This window comes from Lactuca virosa, chromosome 4, assembly GCF_052849685.1.
Source record: "Lactuca virosa cultivar CGN04683 chromosome 4, Lactuca_virosa_CGN04683_v6, whole genome shotgun sequence".
Lineage (NCBI taxonomy): Eukaryota > Viridiplantae > Streptophyta > Magnoliopsida > Asterales > Asteraceae > Lactuca > Lactuca virosa.
Genome location: NC_136429.1, coordinates 41,885,417 through 41,904,284, shown reverse-complemented (window position 1 = coordinate 41,904,284; position 18,868 = coordinate 41,885,417).

Below are 18,868 nucleotides of genomic sequence, written 5' to 3'. Positions count from 1 at the left end.
CAAAGAAGCTTTCGACAAGCTCAAAGAATTGCTTACATCCGCCCCCATCATACAATCACCAAATTGGGATCTCCCCTTCGAGATCATGTGTGATGCAAGCAATTATGCTATTGGCGCCGTTTTGGGTCAAAAGAATGGAAGAGCCTCCCATGTGATCTACTATGCATCGAGGACACTAGACAATGCTCAAAGCAACTACTCTACCACGGAGAAGGAGCTATTGGCCATAGTGTTCGCTTTGGAGAAGTTTAGGTAATATCTACTTGGCACCAAAGTTATAGTGTATTCGGATCATGCGGCTCTCAAGTACTTGATGACGAAGAAAGATGCAAAGCCAAGACTCATCCGGTGGATCTTATTGTTACAAGAATTTGATTTGGAAATCCGGGACAAGAGTGGATGCGAGAACCTTGTTGCCGACCACCTAAGCCGGATCATTTCAAATGAAACTCCTCTCCCGTTGCGGGACGAGTTTCTGGATGAGCATCTCTTTTCCCTTACTCAATCTACTCCTTGGTATGTCGATATCGTTAACTTTTTGGTCACAAAAAGGTATCCCGACACATTCTCACGTGCTCAAAAATACAAATTAAAAAGTGATGCAAAATATTATGTGTGGGATGAGCCTTATTTGTGGAAACATTGTCCCGATCAAATCATTAGGTGATGTGTGTCCCAACAAGAACATCAATCCATTTTACAATTTTGCCATGAATTTGCTTGTGGGGGACACTTCGGGCCTAGCTGAACTTTGATAAAAGTTCTTGAGTGTGGACTATTTTGGCAAACCATGTCACGCGATTGTTATATGTTTTGTAAAAGTTGTGAGAGGTGCCAAAGAATGGGAAACATTTCACAAAAGAACCAAATGCCACAAAATCTCATCCTTGTTTGTGAAGTTTTTGATGTATGGGGGATTGATTTCATGGGCCCATTTCCCGTTTCGTTTGGCAACGTTTACATCTTGCTCGCGGTAGATTATGTTTCTAAGTGGGTTGAAGCCAAAGCCACAAGATCGGATGATGCCAAAAAGGTTATCGAGTTTTTAAAGTCTAATCTTTTTGTGAGATTTGGTGTGCCTAGGGCGTTGATCAATGATCGAGGGATGCATTTCTGCAACAAGATGATGGAGGCTTTATTGAAGAAGTACAATGTGACCCATCGTGTCACAACCGCCTACCACCCTCAAACGAACGGTCAAGCGGAAGTCTTAAATCGTGAGGTGAAGAGTATTCTAGAGAAAACAGTGAATCCAACAAGGAAGGATTGGAGTTTGAGGCTTGATGGTGCCTTATGGGCCTATCGGACCGCTTACAAGACCTCGATAGGAATGTCGCCCTTTAGGTTGGTTTTTGGAAAGCCATGTCATCTACCCGTCGAATTAGAGCACCGTGCATTTTGGGCGGTCAAACAATGCAATTACGATATTGATGAGGCGGGAAGACATAGGAAGTAGACCTGACAAAACATGACACGACACGAACCCGACACGAAATTAGCGGGTTAGGGTAAGAGATTTTGACACGTTTATGTAAACGGGTTGACACGACACGACACGACACGACACGATAATTAAATGGGTAGGGTTAGGGTCAAGACTTTCAACTCGAAGATGACTCGAAGATGAGCCGTATAATTATATATTATTTATTATAAATTTCATATTTTTATAAATATGTTATACGTTATAGACTTCTAGTGGGCCAAACTCAATAATTAGAAGTAATATTCAAAATTTCAAAGTTACTTACTTTTAGTCATCATCAGTTCCTCACCACCTATCCCTTTTGCTCCCAACTTTAACTCTTTTCATTTTTCCTTCTAAACTTACTATAAATTTTGCCATTCCATCTCTTAACTCCAGTGTTTCACTTTTTCCTCTTTGCCTCCACAACTTCTACTTTCCAACCTTTAAAATATTTCAACCCAACATGACACAACATATTTACAAGGTCTAAACCTTAACCCGAAACCTGACACGAAACCGACACGAAAATAAACGGGTTGACACGACACGATACGATAATTAAACGGGTCGGGTTAGGGTCAAGCCATTTCAACCCGTTTAATGTATTGACACGACACGAACCTGACACGACACGACACGTTTGCCAGGTCTAATAGGAAGCTTCAACTCCAAGAGCTAGAAGAATTGAGAAATGACTCCTATGAAAACTCGAGGATTTATAAGGAGAAAACGAAGCTCTTCCACAAAAAGTCCATCACCCGGAAGCATTTTGAACCGGGGCATAGGGTCTTACTTTACCATTCACGATTGAAGTTATTTCCGGGCAAGCTAAGGTCAAGATGGATTGGACCTTTTGTTGTGATAAAGACCTTTGACCATGGGGCGGTGGAAGTTCAAAGTGAAAAGACGGGACAAATTATCAAAGTCAATGGGAACCATTTGAAGTCATTCTATGAAGGTTTCAATGCTAATTCTCTTGAAATCATCCATTTGGATGTCCCGGGGTGTTGAAGTAAGCAAGGAAGACGTCTCGCCAAAGACGTTAAAGAAGGGCATTTTTGGAAAGCATTGTGCTTTCACCTTTTCCAAATCCAAATAAATCATTTTAAAAAGCGTTTTCGGGATTTTGAAAATAAAATTTTGAAAGGTTTCACCCTTCATTCCCCGTTTTATTCCAAGTTTTGTCGAAAATTTTGAAACCGGGCCTTACGGGTATCATTTTGAGCTAAAAATCAAGTTTTTAGAAAAATCAAATTTTGACCCACAGGAAGGGCCCGCGGCCCGCGTGAGGATTGTAGAAGAAAGCCTGCGGCCCGTGTAGATCGATGGTGCAGTTATCGTTCAGCAAACGCGGCCAACCCCGCGACCCGAGCAGCACCCGCGTATAAGACCATACCCTTTATCGAGCAGATAGACGCAGCCGACACGCGGCCCGCGCCCTACCCGCGTGTTGGTCATTGACTGGATTTTTTTTAATGGTTTGACTCATGTTGACCAACATTGAGCTTCTTTTGACTTGTGTTGACTGGAGATTAAAGAACAACCATCTCATTTCTTGCCTCCATCGTCCCTTTCTTCTTCTTCTATATTCCTTCTTTTCTCTCTCAAAAACACCCAACCTCCATTGAAGCCCCACACAAAAACTCTATTTCCCGGAGTTCTACCGGTCGGAATCTCGAGAAACCACAGCCATTCTCTCCCATTTTCGAGCCCTACAAACCCCACCCAAAATACGGTCCGATCTGTGGCCAGAATTCCGGGCGCCACCACCACCCACCACCACCTTCTTTCGCATTTCCCGGCCAACTCCGACCACCATTGGAGATTCCGAGCACGGAATTTTGCTTCTCTCATCAAGAGCTTTCTAAACATACCAATTTTCCCCCGAAATCTCACCAAACATTTTCGCCCAATTCCAAGTGCCGCCACTCTAGTCGCCGGAAAATCATCTTGAAGCTCGTTTGTGGGGTTGTTTTAGCAATTCAAGCGTCAAATACGGAGCAAAATCATAAGCTTGGGGTGTGTCTTGGAGAATCTCTTTGGTGACTCTCATTCCGCTTCCACCATTAGTCCCGGGTTTAAGCTAATTGGGTACCCTCGTTCCTTTAACTTGATTATTTGTTTGTTAAATACCCGTTTGTTGGTGGAATTGTGTCATCACCCGGGTGGTCTTTGGTGTGATTTGAATATTATTATTGTTGTCAAATTTTTGTCCCGAGTCAATGTCTAAGCGAGCCAAAACAGGACCTAGCTCATCTAAGGGTGGGTCGAAAGGCAAATCCAATGACCCCCCATTTCGTTTGTTGAATCGTGACGACCGCAAAACATATGACTTTCTTGTTTCCAACAAGCGCAAGGTCAAATCAACCAAGTCTCTCCATCGAGAGTCTTTTGAAACTCTCGGAGTTCTTGAGGGAGTTCAAGCACTTTTTAACAACATTGGCTAGGGTCAGTTTCTTCATAATCGTGCAGCGACCTACGTTGAGCCGACTTTGGAATTCCTCTCCATATTCCGCGCTGATGACGATATGAACACCATCACCTTCCAAATGTTAGGCGAGAGTAGGTCATTGCCATTTCGGGTCGTCAATGCTTTAATGGGTACCCATGTGGATCACACTTACTCCCAACGGGATCCTTGGCCCGCCACCTTTAACGAACACCATTTTTGGCAGCAAATCACTCACAAGCCACGATACTCATCATCTTCCTCCAAGGCCTCCTCAATCATTCATCCATGTTTATGCTTGGCCCACCGAGTCCTTACATGCACCATTTTTGCCCGCTCCGAACTGGGTCAAATTTCCAAAGTTGAATTATTCTTTCTATGGTGCATGACTCGCGAAAACGGACCCAACCCGGATTTTGCCACCTTCTTCTTCACCAAATGCTATAATCTCACCACTATGGACATCGAGGACATTTTCATCGGCAGCTTGATCACACTCATTGCATCTAGACCCCCACTTCAGCTCCTTCTCTCCACCCTCCCATTTGAAAAGGCGACCAGGGCCTCTCGCCTTGACATCCTTGCACTCTGGCGGATGCAAATCATCCGCGAATCAGTCGGTGGTCACATTTGGAACCTTGATAATCAACCATACCTCATTCTTCCTCACGAGTATATAGGGTGTTTCGAACCAACCGACCCCGAACAATGGGTCATTCCATCCGACTACCCTCCTCCTGTGGATGATGATGATGACCAGTTTCAGCCTCCACAACATTTTAACCAACCTCAATATCAGCTACAGCAGCAGGGGGGAAATGAGCTCCCACCATATTTCCCCCTAACTTCTTCGACCAATTCGCCATGATGTTCTCCACGGTTCAGCGCATCGATACTCAGACGCAGGAGAACACCCGTGCTATCCAGGATGTGGCGGCCCGTGTTGATCAGCTGGAGCAGTCCTTCCCACTCACTTCTTTCCAGGTCCAAGATATGTGGGATTACCACTACCACCACTGTCACTTTCCGCCGCCCGACCCTCTGATTTAGGTCATTTCCGCCCTTTCCTTAAGCATTGAGGACAATGGTTGTTCTTAAGCTTGGGGTGGGGCATTTCCTTTTACTTTTACTTTTTGATGCATTTTTTAGTTAGGTTGCATTTCATTTTAGTTTTAAGCTAATTTGCATTCATTTTTTTTTTTATTTTTTTGCAAAAATTCCAAAAAGATTTTATTTTCTTCTATTCCACTTTCTATTTTTTGCATAACACTTAGCTTAGGGCATTAGCATTCATGCATTCTTGTTATCTGTTTATTCTCTCCCCCCCCCCCCTTGGATGCCATGGAACAGGTTCACAGTTATTGTATCATTATTGGTCCAGGATCTTGTTGCTATCTCACCCATCGAACCGGGACCACTAGCTGTAGCTTGGGACTTCATACTTGGGATCAGATGTTGGAAGCTTAAAGGGGTAAGTGATCATGGCCAGGTAGTTTCATGAAGAATTATGCATGCAATACTAACAATTGTAGGATATACTATAGCAATGGATGTTCTTAGCCTTGTGGTCACTACCGCCGAGAGGATCACACTTGATCATGTTTGAACCGTTAGGATGAAGCACTGGTGCTTGTCCCCGAGTAGAATCCATATCCGGTCTCTTTACATCACCGTATTCTTTTTGCGATTTACTTAGGATTTTAGAGTCTTTTAGCCCACATTAGGGCATTTTCTTTATTTATGAAAAAACCAAAAGTTTGAAAAGGAGCTTGCATATTCACGCTCCACACATGGTCATTTTCACACTTAGACCATTCGGATTATTATTGTTACTCCCTCGGTTCCACTTACATAATTTTGGGAACCAAATTTTGAGTCAAAAAGTTTTTTTGACAAAAGCAAAAATTCAATATGTTAGTGCATTGTGTTTAATCTATATATATATATATATATATATATATATATATATATATATATATATATATATAATAAATAAAATAGTGTCTGGCTGTAATAGTCTTAGATAGGTGACCGGTTCAATTATTGAACAAACTTTCCTACATTTTGGTCACCCCGATGCTTGATATTCATTTAATTATTTAGGTATGTTTTATTGTATGTAGATCGAGTTGTTTTTCGCAAATTGGTGATGTTAGGGAGACTGTTGAGTCGGATGCTACGGGAGGTTTGGGCCAACACTAAGTGAACTGATTCCTACAACGGTGTCCGAGCGATGAAACCCAATCACACTTGAGAGTGGCCGACAGACGTGATATCACACAACATTCGTGATAAGAGTGTACACTTAAAGAAGAGCTCCACACGAGCCCATCCAGCTGCTTTCTCCCTACTACAGATGTTCTTCATTGTATACATGTTCCATTGGGGTTGTGACTGACCATCCCTCCTTACTCACCTAAAGGAGTTGTCCTAGCTGTGGTTTATGGTCCCATTGTCATCGGATGAAAAAGTAATGAGATAATAGCAAGATCAATTCTGACCATGTTGACTAATGGTGATCAGGTTCCGCCGTTCTATCCATTCTTTTTATTTTTCTTAGGATAGTTCATCCCGAGTTAATTTTAGTCTTGTCTTACTTGAGGACAAGTAAGGTTTAAGCTTGGGGTGATTTGATAGCTTCATTTTATTTACTTCTTTTTATAGTTTATTTTAGCACATTTCATTCGCATTTTAGTTAATTTCCATGCATATTTTCTTTTTTGTTATTTTATGACCATTTCAAGTACTTTCTAGTTCTTGAGCATTATTGCAGATTTTTGGAGACTAGCGGAGCGGGATATTTGGGAAGCGATTGGGCTTAGAAGTCGTCAAGAATTTTGGGCTTGATAACTATGGTGATGATGCATGGAGTGGGCTTGTCAATTACTTGAAGGCTTGGAAGAATTAAACTTTAAATTTGCAAGGTGCGGGAGAATTTTCGAGTCCGTGAAGATTGATGGTCGAGCAATTACGGGAGCTATGGATCGTTTAGAAAAGTCTAATTGGGCTCAAAATGAAGAAATCTTGAAGAAAAATGACCAAAAAGCTGATTGGGCCAAAGCTAGGCAAATAGACTAAGTTGTGAAAGCCCAGGATTTGAACAATGCCATAACCCCGTCCTCTTACGCGGCCCGCGTAAGATATCCACGCGGCCTGCGTGGATCCCTGCAGGGGGCATTTTCGGAAATTCAAATGGAGCTCTATATTGGGAAGGTTGGTGTGCCTCTTTAACCTTATCTTTGACATCCGATTTTGACTCATTCTCTCTGGAGTTTTGGAGCACTTTGAAGGCCAAGAACCCTCAAGAACTTCATCATTTTCTCCTCTTGATTATTGTTAAATGTTGGGTATAATCTTCACTAACTTTGTTTTCTTAAGTTTAGCCATGCTTGGCTAGACTAATTGTGGTTGACTTTGGTGGAATCCTTTGACTAATTGTTGAATATTGAAGATTCCATGAACTTGTCTTTGAATCTTTATGAAAATGTTTTGTGTTTTAACATCTTATCACTACTTGTATGTTTTTATTCATGAGTTTAAATGTGTTTGTGGTGATTAGTTGGCTAATTTCTTGATTAAGTAAAAGAATCTTCAAATTAGCAAAAAACAAGTGATTTTTGTGTTAGTTTTACTTCTCACAATCATAAAAACATTTCTTCCAACATGGTAATGAAAGCATTTGACTCCTCTTGGATTTGGTGACTTTTTAATTCTTAATGCTAGTTGACTTTCACTAATTACATGCTTAATGGAAATTGTGACTTTGACTAAGGAAATTGTTATGAGCTTCTCTAACCATTTTAACAACTAAGAAAAGTCTAGGTAATCTCAAGCTTCTTGGATTACTATAGTCAAGTTAAGGATTTAAATCAATTATTGCACCATTGGATTCTAATGATATGTTCATCAAAAGTCAAAGTGAGGAAACCTTAAGTCAACCATCATTCTCTTATTGATTTTACATCAAACTCTTATTTTTGTTGAAATTGTCTATTTAAATCTTAGTTTAATTCTAGTTTATTTCAAGTATTTCAAAATACCAAACCCTCCATTTTTAATTTATTGTCATTTTACAAGTATTTTTACAAAGAGATTTTTCATAGAGTTATAAAATTGAATCAATCTCTATGGATTCGATCGCTTTACCACTATACACTATTTTATTGTGTAATATTTAGGGTATTTATTTGGTTGGCCTCGACAACCACCATATCCTTTTGAATTTTATTCGGTTATTTTTGAGTTTTTATTTGGTTTGGTTGATTTTGATTTGTTTTGGTGTGTTTCTATGTATTTGGTTTGATTTTTGGTTTGTTTAAAGACATTTAACCGAATGATTGTTTTTGTTTTCATTTCACTTCTACGATTTACTTTGGTTTTTGTTGATCGTAGAGTCATTAAATTATCCAGAAAAAGTCGTGTGAGAGTTTAGAGTTAAAAATCGAAGACCACAATTTTTGATAAGTGTGGGTAGATGGTCGAGTGAGAAAGAAGAGAGTCGTGAAAAGTTACAGAAATAGAGGTCTTAAAAAGAGTCTGAAGTAGTTAAGAGCTAAATTGAAGTTTACAAACATAATTTTTCATTTATGTAAATCATAATTTTTTTTTAAAAGCTAAAGAACAAACCCATGAATTTCAACAATATGCATACGAACAATCCTTCATTTCAAACAAACCCATGAATTTTAGAACAATCTCAAAATCTATAAAATCATTTTTCATTTATGTAAATCCAGAAATAACCCTATTGTTCATTATTCATTGGTTTTCATTTGTCTAGAGTTTAGAGAGGTTTCAGTTTAGGGGCTGCTTGTGGAAGAGTGGGTAACCCAAAAATCATATGAACAAATTTGCCAAAAATGATATGAACAAATCATAAACCCAACTGGAGTGACGATTTCGTGTTTGGATCGGCACTAGAATTTGAGAGAAAGAAAACTTTTGAGAGAGAAAGAGGTGGAGTAACAACATAACTTGATATATATATATATATATATATATATATATATATATATATATATATATATATATATATATATATATATAGAGAGAGAGAGAGAGAGAGAGAGAGAGAGAGAGGTTGAGCAACGACAGAAGAAGGAGATGTGAGATAAAGTAAGTGATGTCGTCGGTGGAACCATGGAGATGAAGAAGGTCATGTCGTCGGTGAAGTAGAGAAGTCGACGGGATTGAGGGTGTGTTCTTGAAAAACGAAGGGATAGGTATAAGAATGGTGTATCTTTTCTTTTTCTAAAAAATCTAATTATTAAACAACACACAAATTAGAAATAAATCGAAAAGAAATTAATAAGGGCAAAATAATCTTTTGATGTCTACCTAATGATTTCAGCGACAAAACATATAAGTTTTAAATTAACAAGGAAAGATTCGAGTTAAATTTTGAAAAAGAATAACTCAACATACACGAATTAATTAACTTTGAACCCATAAATTCAACTCATTTTTCTTTTCACAATGCGACAAGCCCACAACACAAAGATTCAAAGAATAAGAATCGATTGAGGCCCAACAACCGAAACCTTCTTAACTGAAATTAATCGAGCCTTGTTTTATAAGGTTTATTTTGTCATTTTATTATTTTTTATTTATTAAGTAGTATTTTGTTTTATAAGGTTCATTGTGACTTTTTATTATGTTTTATTTAAGTAGTATTTTTTTAACAATGGTTTGATTTAGTCTTATAAAATTTATCTGGATTGGTTATTAAATTTTCATTAATTTAATTATCATCATACAACGAATGAGATGACAAACGGGCAACAAGTTGTGCAGCTAAGTCTTTTTGTATGATAAAACTAATTCTTTTGAAAACTACATTCATAGATCTAGAGGATATAACATTGGTATTCATGATCCCTTGTACTCTATTAAGAAGCTCCACTGCATCCGGTGCTAGAAAACCAAACGTATCAAATGTAAATGGTATGAACACATGTTGATTTTCCATGCACGATTTCTCATGTATGGTGACTTTGCATGTAACAGCTTTTAAATCAGTCTGTCTCGCCATGAAACCCCCAACCCTCAAGCTCACGGGAGGGGAAACCCTGTAAGGTCCACACATGCGTGTTTCCATCCAACCCATGTAAAAATCAAAACGTCAGTCGGTCTAAGGATTGACCTTTCTTCTGCCGGGCCAGTCAAGAAATTCACAGATACCTATTTCTTGGCGGAAACCCCGACACGCTTAAATATGTCAAACAAAAAAATCTCTAACAATATCGTGCTTGTATTTGATTCATCATAATTACAATTCCCCTTTTAAAACTACATACGTTAAAATAAAATGTATTAAAGTGAAAAAAAAATATAGAAAGAACACAAACAAATGGGAGCTGATAAATCCACTCCATTTTTTAATCCTTCCACTTAAAATTAAAGTGTTGTGACCTTTTTGCCCTTATTTTGTTTTTCAAAAGACAAAGAAAGATCTCAAACGTTGGAACCATGGGGATGTTTGGGATTGTTTTTTTTTGTCTAAAAAGTCATTGTTGACAAAATGACTTTTTGGCTAATAGTTTTTTTTTTTTTTCCAAAAGGAGGTTTTAGAATGTGTTTGGATTAACTTTTGAGGAAGTAAGAGCCAAGAAGCCAAAAGTCACCAAAAGTCACAAAATCATGACTTTTAAAACAACTTCTTTTTCTTTTTGCCAAAATTCATTCTAAAAGAACTTTTTAGATTTGGGTTTAGGGTTTAGGGTTTGCCAAACACCTTTTCAAACTTTTGGCTTTTTGAAAAAGCCAAAAGTCTATAAAGTCACATTGAAAAGTAATCCCAAACACCCTCTGTTTCTTCCTTTGACACTAACTCTTCTTCCCAAGCGACTAACGCTGATTCCTCATTGTCGTTCAAGAATTGCCGACCGCCATTGCTTCTTCCAAGTCGTCGGTCGCCATTATTCTTCAACAGTAAGTAAGTTTTTTTTGTTCTAAATCTTGTTACACATGAGTTTTTGTTTAATGGATTTCGGTTCCTATCGAGATAGAGTTTTCAACTTGTAATCCTCTTCCTTTAGAGAGCAACTGTAATGCAAACAATTATTTTGGTTAAATCTTTCATATAGTTTTCTTCCTTATGTGGTCAAGAGATTTACCATTTTCTAGTTCCCATGCAACTCTTTTTTTGATTCTTCAAATTCTTTCTGTTACAATGGCATCAAGTTAGTACAAGTACAAAACAAATAAAACAAAATTCATAAAATGTTTAAAATAACTAGCATTTTCCTGTTCAGGGTATATGTTTGTTTCCCTACTCATAAAATTTATTGTTAAAATTGATTAAACAAATTGGAATAATGTAAATGAATTGAACAGGGGATCCTATTGATGAGGGCTTCTAAAACAAGATGATGGTGATGATCAGAACAGGGGGTCGGAGATGTTGTTTTGGTTGCTAGTTCTAATTTACGGGCTTGATGGTGTTGGTGTAAGGTCATGGGCGGACACATGATTTCACAAGTAGAGGTGTCACGGGAAAGTCAGGGGTTGCACGATAGTAGAAAAAATAAAAATTTCGGAAAATTTTCCACTGTGTCTTGAAAAGTCAGGGGTTGCTGGTGCTACCATGGACTCACCCTAAAACCGCCCTTGTGTAAGGTGAAGCCAATGGTCATGGAACAGGGGTGGAGATCATTATGGTAATTCCCTGAAGGTGGAACTATGATGACTCTTGTTGTGTATGATGAAGGTTGTCGAGAACACAGTCTGGTTAAGAAGATGGTGGGGGCTGCGTGTGAATTGTGTCAGTAGGGTCTGGTGTGTGGCATGAGATGATTATGATCGTGATGGTGGTGTTCTTAGGAGAAGACGTTGAGGTTTTCTCTGGTTTTATGGTGTATCAAGGATTGATAGTTGTTGGATGTGAATGATGGTGTGGTGGTTGAGATGAAGAGAGCGTATGATGGCTGGTGGTTTGATGTAGAAGATGATCGACTGAAAGAGAAGTAGGGTTGTACAAATGATGGTGATGGTAAGCTTCAGTCAGAATAGAGGTTTGTAGATGGTGGCAGTGATGGTGTTTCCAGCTAACATAGGGAAGCGAAGACGATTAATGGTGATAGTCTGATAGATAAGAGGTGACAACTATAAACTATAAACCATTTTCGGTCTTTATATTTTTTATAAATTAAAATAAGGGCAAAAAAGTCCAGATTCTTTGATTTCATGTGGATGGATAAAAAAGACAAATGGAAATATAGCTCCCCAAACAAATAAAACAATACAAATTAAATGTATTTTACACAATCTTTGTTATGGACCGAGCCTAGTTATAACAGGGTTCGAGTTTTGATATGTATCATCTTTCCATACAAAATCCAAGATTATAAATGACCAAGATGCAAATGATCATATCAACCCCACAACCATGATACACGTTAAGAAAAATATAAAATTATCCCACAATCAAACATATCTTCGACAACTGATGCGTTTGTTTGGCTATACATACATATAACATATTTTTTTTTCTGACGCGGGTGTTGATTTAGGAGGACAATATATAATAGTGGGTTTATGATTTACTTGTGTGAAAAAAATGACATAAAGATATATTGTACTTACACCAAAAACAAAATATTAAAAGGATAAATAGATTATATCAAACAGAATATGAAAATAATAAGCAAATTATTGAAACATAGAGAAGTTACAATTAAGAAAAGCATAAACTTGAATTAGAAAACATCAGCAGGCATCATCACTTCCATTTCAAAATCTGTTGCAGTGCTGCTGCCCTAATCTAAAGTTTCAGATGATGTAAAAGAACGTCTTCTGCTTTAACTTCAAAATTTCAACTGACAAAAGCCAAAATCAAGAATGAAAAAAAAAAAACAAACAAAGGCCGTTGATGGACTACAAGTCGCCGGAAACTTCCATACCCATTGAGAAAGACGAAATCGAGGATGGAGAAAACGATTTCGTTTCCAGATCTCACCCAAAACATTAAACTTGCTCGAACTCAAACCACCAGATGAAGAATCGAAATCAAAGATGAAAAAACGAACAGTTACTGATCCAAGATCGCGGGAAATTTTAAACCTGTTTGTCGCCATCTTCAAGCATGAACAACAGGCAAACTTGTTCAATCAAAATTTTATGTTTTCAAAGAATGTAATTGATTTTAGCGAATCAGGACTTTTAGCATAAGCGGAAAACTTCAAAGATTTAGGGTTTTTTGAAATCTATATCAAAATTCAATTGTTAAATCCATATACAACCTCCGATAATTCTTCTCTCTATCAATCAAATATAAACATTTGAACTAAAAACTCTCTATACGCATGAAAGAGCAAAGAACAGCCGGTTATCTTTACGAAAAGACCAGACCTGAATCTTTGAATGTCGCTTCATTTCCTTCTCGTTCTCTTTCACAAACTCATTCCAGTTCGTCTTCAACACATAACTGCGTCTGCCTGTGCTTTTCAATCGCCACATCTTCATCACCATTGGTTTCTGATGCAATCGCAATGTTGGCCCCAATAATCCCACCTCAAACTCCTTTCCATTCTCCAGATCTTGTTTCTCGTTTTCTGTCAAGAACTCATCCGTTTTCAGTTGTTTCATCGGCATACTCAACCTGTTCTGACTTTCCAAAAGATCGCTTTCATACAGTTTTTTGTTGATGACGAGTGTCATATCTTTGCCATTCATCACAGTCGTGATGAAATTCTTCAACCTCCGAGTGCTCACCTTTGGCTTACTGTTCATTTTTTTCTTCGCAGTGGGAGGCTTCAATGTCTTGGAGTCTTTTTCTTGTTGCACTGCTAACAACTCCATCTTTTTGTTTACTAATTCCTGGATCTTTTTCAGATAATATTCATCCTCAGCCTCCTTGTTGTATCCCATAGCAGCGGAATCATCACGCTTTCTCCTTGTTTTTGAATCTTGGGCAGAATTTCTCCTTGTTTTTGAATCTTGGGCAGAATTTTTCATTGTTTTTGAAATGAAGAATTAAGAATTTCAGTGGAATTTCTAAAAGAATCGAAGGAAGAACTAAGGAGAATAAGAATGTGAACTTGTGAATTTGTGTATGAATAATTACCCTAATTGGGTGCTTATTTGTAGATGAGGAAAGGGGTAGTTCTTGATTTTGAACAAGAAAACATAATTACATATAGGAAGGTATACTTACGTGAAAAACGGTAGGTTTTAACGGTAATGACTCTGGTAATAGAAAAAGAAAGGTCTGTGTTGTTCTCTGTACATATTTTTCAGCACACAGTACTACGATGACAGCAAAACATCCTCTTGCTGAAACAAAAAGGTAAAAAACCCAAACCACGTATATATACAAACGGAAAATTACTAATCTAACCGAATCGGTTAATGACTTTTCGCTTAATTAAATTAAAAAAAAAAAATTTGCTCTAATGCAACGTGGCATCTCAACATTCGAGAAAATTTCAATGTAAATACCAATTTTGACCTTCTGCCCTTTACAACTCGCATGACATTACGTTACTCACATGTTCCCGCCTATTCCTTCTTCTTAAATCCGTTCCTTAATATTAGGAGTTTAAATTATAAACAATTATTATATCCTAACAAATCAGCACAAAGTTAATGCATTTATTTGAATTTCAACAATATTAGGCAACAAATCAGCATCGGTAATCTTTATCAAAAAAATATGAACCGTCACCCCATTAATTACCTCCTTTTTTATTTACCTCACTCATCCCTGGAGTTTAAGGCTACCCGGAGTGGAGGGAGCTCCACGCGTGAGATGCTTACGTGGAGCCTCTCTCCACACGTGAGCACCGCCCCCACCCCGGTGGGCTGAGCTTTGCGTCTTCACGGAGACAGAGAAGACGGAAGAAGCAATGTTTTAAAACCCGGGTCGACCCGGCCGGTTCAACCGGTTGGACCGTGACCCGGGGTAGAAGGCGGGTCAATTGAGAACGGGTTTTTGTACAAATACTGACCGGATCGAACCGGCCGGTTTCCCCTAAACCGCGGTTCAACCGTTTATGTTGAACCGGTTAAAATCGGATTGACCCGTTTTAATAGGGTTTCGATAGTTGGATACTAGTAGCAAACGCCAAAACAGCGAGCCGTTTGCGGTTTCTTCGGTGTTTTTCAATGTTTAAACTTTGTGGACATCAAATTATTGGTTTTATATGTTTATGCATTATGCAGGAAACTAAAAATATATAAAAATAGAAAAAGATCATAAACCGGGTTGACCCGGCGGTTCAACCGGTTGAACCGGTTGACCCGTGAACCGGTCATCACACCGGGTCAACTAAAAACCCGAGTTTTAAAACATTGGGAAGAAGTGATTGGTTGAATGCTTTTTTGACCGTTAAGCACGTTGGTTTTTCCTTTTAATCCATCGTACTAGAAAAAAAAAATAAGAGGAAGAAAGGGATGGACCCGTTTTACAGTAAATCGGGTGAAGAAGACGAAGAAGACAACTGGGTGGAAAATTTATATGATTTAATTCAACTTACATATTTGGTCCATGAGATTCTGTCATTTAATCCTATTATACCCTTTCACTTTTATTTGAATTATGTTAAACCCTTAACTATATATAATTAATTATGTTTATTTAATTTTAATAATTAATAATATGTTTATTTGATTTTTTAATTAGTAAAATGATTACTTTTAAGTTTATAATAATGTTTTTTATTTAATCTAATGTTTTAAAATAAAAAAATGAATATTGTTAGTGGTGACCATTTCCTATGTGGAGTGGGTGGTGGTGAAGGTGACGTGGCGCAGAGGTGGCACCATTTTTCCGGTGGGTTGGTGGTGACCACTCCCCAAAGCCTAACATTCTTCACCATTCACTTTCTTGTATCGGTAAGGCAGCAGACATTTACCTTCTCCCATTGGATTGAAGATTCGTTTTTTTACGACATTTGAAGATTTCTACCATCAGGTAATTAATAAACACCCCACTAATAATGAAATCAGTAAAAAGGAATGGCTAGGTTCATTCCATTCCATTCCGTTATTAAATAAGTCCTTTTTCATTCCATTCTTTTAATGAACCATCCCATTCCTTCCCGAATTCCATCATACAAAACGCTTTCAAAGTATGATGCAACGTTTTTAAGTTGTTATGTGATAGTTGCTGATATAATATTAAAAAGGGATAATGACTTAAAAGGGTAACATATTATTCGATTTGTACACATTTGGTCACTGAGTTTTTTTTTTCGTCCACATTTACCCCTTAAACTTGTTAAACTGTACACATTTAGTCCTTATGACCTGTTACTCCAGGTTAGCCGGGAAAAATGACTTGATAGGGTAATATATTTTTCATCTTGTTCACATTTAGTCCTTAATATTTTTGTACATATTTAGTCCTTAACATTTTTTTTTGTTTCAAAATAAGTCCTTTTTTTGTACTCATTCAGTACTTATGAATGATTTCTTTAGGTTTTTTTCACGACATCTTACGTGAGACAATCATTGATGAGGTGCTTGGGGTTGTTGATCCTTATGTCCAATGCGATCTCGACTGCTTGGTTGCGTAAGTCTTGTGGTTTGGCTTAGGTCTTGTATTTTGAACATCGTAACTTCTTCATACGATATCAGATTTTAATGATCTTTATCCACGTGTTCATTTTTTGAGTCTACTACAACTTTCATTAAGATTACTCCCGTTAAAATGTAATATATTTTTACTAACAATTTTATAAAAAAAACATACATACATGCATTCATAAAAAACGTATAGACAGGGGAAGACGCAGTAATACATAGTAGGTGTTGCCGAGATGAAATAGGTGTTGCCGATACATGGAAAATAGGTATAAACGTAAAAAAAAAAACGAAAAATTTTCCACTGCGGACAGAAAAAACAGGTGTTGTCGGTGCAACACCGGGACCATACTAAATCCGCCACCGCGTATGGATATAAAAATCGTAAGTAAAAATATATTATTTTTTAATGGAAGTAATCTAAATGAAAGTTGTAGTAGACTAAAATACGAACGCATGGATATAAAGATCGTTAAAATCCGAGATTATATGAATAAGTTATGACGTTCAGAACACATGACCCTAAGCAACCAAGTAGTCGAGATCGCGATAGATATAAGCATCAAAAGCCCCATACACCTCATTAATGAATGTCCCACGTAAGATTTTGTGAGAAAAAACTAAAAAATCATTCAAAAGTATTGAATGAGTACAAAAAAAATGACTTATTTTGCAAAAAAAAAAAAAAAGGACTAAATGTGTACAAAAATATTAAGGACTAAATGTGTACAAAGTGAGAAATATATTACCCTATTAAGTCATTTTTACCGGGTAACCTGGAGTAGCCGATCATAAGGACTGAATGTATACAGTTTAACAAGTTGAAGGGGTAAATGTGGACGAAAAAAAACGCAGTGACCAAATGTGTACAAATCGAAAAATATATTACCCTTTTAAGTCATTATCCCTATTAAAAAATATAAAGTAATTTGCTAAATTTGCATTTACCTCAAAGATTAACAGAATGCAATCAATTCATGGTTATAGATTGTTTAAATATGAATTGGCTACTGGATACCTTACCTGCAAGGTGATGCTTAATCTATGTGATTTTGTAAGGATTAGAGATTACAATTAATCTGTGATGAAGATTGTTCACTTGGTTATGTATAGGCAGAAAGTCAATCTACAGGTATGTTGCATGTTGCTTCAATAAAGCCCAATTTTCTACCAACAGTTGGTGTATTTCTTTTTGGATTTTAGGAGAAGAGGGTGTCTCAAGTTACCTGTATTTCATTCACGGATGGTTGGGTTATGTTGCTTCTTAGACAACATGTGATGTTTTATATGTAATCCCTAAAAAAACAAATACTATGAAAAAAGTCTACTTTTTGTGTTAGATGTTTCGATAATAAAATGATATGCCTATATTTTTTATGGTGTAAAACAAAAGAGCAAATGATAACCGTGACTTTCATTTAGGTTAATTTCCCTTTAGTTCTTTCTTCGATAAGATGATTGGAGAAAGTGAAATTGTCCTTTATTAGTTTTAACATGCAATATAAAATCCTTTTTCTATTCCTTTTTATTCTATTAATCACCATTTTCCTGTTTATTTCTACCTAATAGGTCTCAAGGCCATGACCACGGGTCATGCTTTTAAAGTGGTTGTATATTCTATATTGTATGTTTGGATCATACATACTTCTCAAACAATTTTGTCTTCTGCAGGTATATATGCTCTTAAACCTCTGCAAAACTTCATATTAATTTACTCTATCAGTCTAATGATTCATTTTTATGTATCTTAGCATGAGAGGCATTGAGGGACAAAAGTCTTTATTGTTTCAGAGAATGTAGAAGAGGAAGATATGGAGTTAAAAATGATGAAAGTATGGTGAGCGGAGTAGCATCACTTCATTTCATCATTAAGAAATAACGATAGTTAAATTTTAATTAGTCAGCACCTCTTAATTCCACCATTCTGTTTGATTTTGGTGATTTAACATGTTTACTACTGTATTGCAAATTTGAGGGTTCTTAGGAGGTAAGTATAATTGGCAATTTGGCATAAGCACAGAAAGTGAGAATAAGCATAATGTAAACAATGCATCTTAAAACACTCACCGGTCACCTTATCAGCAACACTTATGTAAGCTTGGATGTAATTTGAGTAGTGATGTCTATAAAAAACACAACATTTTCTAAATCTAAATGAAATAGGATTCTTCATTGATTAAAATCCTAAACATAAAAAAGAACTTGAGATATGGAGAGAGAGAAAACCCAAAACACCATTAGAGAGTCGGAGTGCTTACCCTTTCAAGCCCCTGAAGAAGGGCAATTTTGAATCGACAAACACCACATCCATTAGAAGTGGGATCCAACATACAAGCTTTCTTAAAATCATAAAATAAACCTGCAAAAAAAGTGAAAAACCATGATATTGGCATCATTTGTCTAAAAGACTATAATGATTGAAATTTGTC